Source organism: Coturnix japonica, unplaced genomic scaffold (assembly GCF_001577835.2).
Source record: "Coturnix japonica isolate 7356 unplaced genomic scaffold, Coturnix japonica 2.1 chrUnrandom614, whole genome shotgun sequence".
Lineage (NCBI taxonomy): Eukaryota > Metazoa > Chordata > Aves > Galliformes > Phasianidae > Coturnix > Coturnix japonica.
In genome coordinates, this window is record NW_015439987.1 from 33,400 (window position 1) to 38,198 (window position 4,799).

Sequence of the window (4,799 nt, forward strand, 5' to 3'; positions counted from 1 at the left end):
TTAAATGGGATTCTATGGTGGGTTCTTTAGGCATTGGATTGGCGTTAATGGATCCTATGCGGATTCTATTGGGTTCTATAGGATTGGATGGTGTTAATTGGGATCCTATGGGGTTTAGGGGATCTATGGGGCTGATGGAATTCTTATCGGCGGTTGATGCCGGATCCTTATGGGCGTTCTATAGGCATTCTATGGGGTGATGGGATTCTCTGCAGGGGCGCAATTCTATACCGGCCACTTAGGATGGTGTGGCGTCTCTTTCTGGCTCCTGATCCTCTTGAAATTTCGGGCATCCTATGGGGCCTGATGGCTTACCCGATCCTAATGCGGATTACTAATAGTCTCGGGTCATTGGATTGGGTGGTTGATGGCATTCATTTATTTCAGTAGGGCTGGATGGGATTCTATGGGTTAATGGGATTCTATGAAGGGCTGATGGGCATTCTATGTGGGTTTATGGGATCCTATGAGCCGTTCATAGGATTCTATGGGGCTTCGATGCGGATATCCTATGGGCGTTCTATAGGGTTGATTTGGCTAGCACTCGTATTACTGAAGTTGCCATCCTATGGGTGTCTACAATATTAGTGATTCTATCGCGGATCTCTTTTGTATGTGGATCCTTTACTGGCTCTGGACATATATTTATTCTCAGTATAGATTACCGCGCTTACATGGACCAGCTTTTGATGAGCAGATCTCATGTTCGCAAGACGTTCTACAATAGTCCAGCCTGTCAATTGTGCGTTCGCAATCAGCTGGCATTTAATTCACAGCAGCTAAACGCTTCGACGCGATTCCGACGCTCACGCCAACCAAGCGAGAGTTACTTGAACGCAGACGCGGCCTTCCGTCTCGTAGTACCGAATTATCTATGAATTGCATGCTGGTAGCGTTCTCGCAGAAGAGATCATATATCTGCGCGCCCTGGCATCGACGAGGAAACGATCTCCATTGTTGCGACCTTCTGCCTCTTTTTGAACCGCTTGCGTTTCCCAGCGCCGATCTCAGCACCAATCTGCCCCCCCCTCTCCCAGATCCCAATTTCAACCCCATCCCCCCCCGTCAGTCGTATGTTGCCCGAAACCTTCCCCCCCCGACCGCGGTCTTCATCCCACAAAGCCCACTACGCTTCAATAGAGCCAGGATGGCCAACTCGAACCTCCCCCCCATCCCGAACCAGGGTCTGTATTCGCAGTTACGAAGCTTCCAGTCCACGAGCATGTATCGCTCTCTCTAGTGTGCCTGTCTCCTGAAAGCCTCCCCTCTCCCCCGAAACGGGTCACATCACCACCCAAGCCGCTCACGCATGCGAAATTAGGAGTTCGATATTCCTCTAGTCTAGTATAACACAACTCGCAGCGTGGCACCATTGCAACCCAGGAGGTCTGATGAACTCTGCCGCTCCATTCTATGTAACCGAGTACTGTGTACCTTACCACTAAGTCTCACCTGAGCTTCTAAGTCTGAACAAGGATCGGCACCCGCGAACTCCAAGCTCCTGGATGCCGCGATTCTGCACTCGACTGCCCTCATCCCATGACCGCTCTGGTCTCATTTCCTGATTAGAAGTGCATAATCATTAGTTTGCATCTCAATCGGCCACAAAAACCAGGATGGGGCCGGAACCTTCCCTCCCACAGAACCGGGTCTCCATCCCGCAGGGCTCTATGGCTTCAATGGAAGCACGGGGATGGACCGAACCACAAACCTCCCCCCATCCAGAAATGGCGTTTGTTATCCCACAGCTCTACGGCTTCCAATACGGAACCAGGGATGGGCACTATAACCTCCCCCCCCACCAGGTCTCCATCCACTAGTTCTACAGCTTTCAACTGAAGCAGGGATGCGGCCGAACCGAAACCTCCCCCCCCAGAACCGTGTCCGTATCCCTCAGTTACGGCTCAGCCGCAGCCACGGTGCAGGATGGTGACGATGGACAGCAGCGACGCCGTGACGCCGCACAGGCCCAGCACGGGCCGCCCCGCAGCGCCGCAGCCCAGAGCGGCCTGCTTCCAAAGGATCACAGGTCACAAAGGTCTCTGTCAGCAGGTGCCCAATAACAGCGGCGGGGTTCCCCGACAGGACGCGCAGCAGGAGAGCAGCTTCAACCTGGCAGCCGGCAGCACGCAGCTCCTGCAGCCGCTGCAGCCCCCGCATGGTTGCGTGCTCTGACACGCAGCCGGGCCCGCGTTCTGGCTTCGTCCCGGTTCCGGTCCCGGTTCCTTTGCTGCTCCTTCCTCGCCGGTCGCCTCCCGCTCCATCAGCTGCCGGTCTCGTAGGCGTCGCGGCTCAGGCTGAGGAGGATGGAGAAGAGGAAATACCTGCGGTGGGGACGGGTGAGCAGGTATACGGGACCGGAACCGGGCAGGAACCGGGACGAACCGGAAGAACCGGACAGGACGGGGCAAGAACCGGGATGGAACAGCAGCGGGCAGCACCTGCAACATGGGGAGGCAGCGAGTGACTCCAGTGGTGGACTTGGTTGGTCAATGTTGACTATGGGTTTGGACTATGAGTTGACTCCAGGCTTGACTATTGGAGTTGAACTATGAGGTTGACTATAGGCGTGACTATGAGTTGACCATGGCGCTTGACTATGGAGTTTGACTATGGGTTGACTATGGTCAGTTGGACTATGGTCTGATTGACTATGAGTTGACTATGAGTTGACTAGGGTGACTATGGCTTGACTATAGATGACTACGGCGTATGATATTGAGTTGTTGACTACTGGGGTTGATATGGGTTGACTATTTGAGTTGACTGTGGGTTTGGGGGAGAACTGATGGGTTGGGGGGCGCTGTTGGTTCCGGACCGGCCGCTCCGGAGCCGCTTCCAGCGCAGCGACGCGTCGCGGTTCCGTCCCTCGTTGGTTCCGGTCGGTTCCGGTTCGGTTCCGACGTTTTGCTGCTGTGAATAAATGCCGAGCTGAATTCAACGCCATGCAGTCCTATAGAACCCCATAGGATCCCATCAACCCCATAGAATCCTATAGAACCCCATAGGATCCCATAAACCCCATAGAATCCTATAGAACCCCATAGGATCCCATAAACCCCATCCAACCCTATAGAACCCCATAGGATCCCATCAGCCCCATAGAATCCTATTGAACCCCATAGGATCCCATAAACCCCATAGAATCCCATCAGCCCCATAGAATCCCATTAACCCCATAGAATCCCATCAGCCCCATAGAATCCCATCAACCCCATCCAATCCTATAGAATCCCATAGGATCCCATCAGCCCCATAGGATCCCACCCAACCCCATCCAATCCTATAGAATCCCATAGAATCCCATCAGCCCCATAGAATCCTATAGAACCCCATAGGATCCCATCAACCCCATAGAATTCCATCAGCCCCATAGGATCCCATAAACCCCATAGGATCCCATTAACACCATCCAATCCTATAGAACCCCATAGAATCCCATAGGATCCCATTAACCCCATCCAATCCTATAGAACCCCATAGAATCCCATTAACCCCATCCAATCCTATAGAACCCCATAGAAACCCATAGGATCCCATTAGTCCCATAGGATCCCATTACTCCCATAGGATCCCATTACTCCCCTCCGACCCCAAACTAAAAATCTCCACTTTTTTTTTCCACGTGTTTGTATTTTTTTAACCAAAATCGGCCGATCCCGCCCCAAACCGCAGCGCCCCGCCCGGGTATTTATAGCGGCCTATGGGGCGGCGGGGGGGGGAGGGCAGAAATCCCATAAATCCCATATAAAAAGGGTTTTTGTAGGGAAAGAGAAGGGGGGGGGGAGAGGAGCCGCGGACAGAGCTATGGGGCGGCCCCATAACCAACCCATAGGGGCAGCACATGGGGACAGCACATGGGGGTCAGTGCTGCCCCATAGAAACGACCCATAGGGGCAGCACATGGGGACAATACATAGGGGTCAGCACTGCCCCATAGAAACGACCCATAGGGCTGCCCCATAGAGCTGCCCCATAGAACCCACACATAGGGCCGCCCCATAGGGACAGCACATCATAGGGACAGCACATAGGGACAGCACATAGGGACAGCACATAGGGGTCAGCGCTGCCCCATAGAACCACACATAGGGCCGCCCCATAGAGCTGCCCCATAGAACCACACATAGGGCCGCCCCATAGGGACAGCACATAGGGGTCAGCGCTGCCCCATAGAACCACACATAGGGGCAGCACATGGGGACAATGCATAGGGCAGCACATAGGGGTCAGCGCTGCCCCATAGAAACGACCCATAGGGGCAGCACATAGGGACAGCACATAGGGACAGCACATAGGGACACCCCATACAGCCGCCCCATAGGGACAGCACATGGGGCAGCACATAGGGGTCAGTGCTGCCCCATAGAACCACCCATAGGGCAGCACATGGGGACAATGCATAGGGCAGCACATAGGCACAGCACATAGAGACACCCCATAGGGACAGCACATAGGGGTCAGTGCTGCCCCATAGAACCCACACATAGGGGCAGCATATAGGGACACCCCATACAGCCGCCCCATAGGGACAGCACATGGGGCAGCACATAGGGGTCAGTGCTGCCCCATAGAAACGACCCATAGGGCCGCCCCATAGAGCTGCCCCATAGAACCCACCCATAGGGGCAGCACATGGGGACAGCACATAGGGGTCAGTGCTGCCCCATAGAACCCACACATAGGGGCAGCACATGGGGACAATGCATAGGGCAGCACATGGGGCAGCACATAGGGACATGCAATAGGGACACCCCCATACAGGCTGCCCCATAGGCGACTAGCACAATGGGGACAAT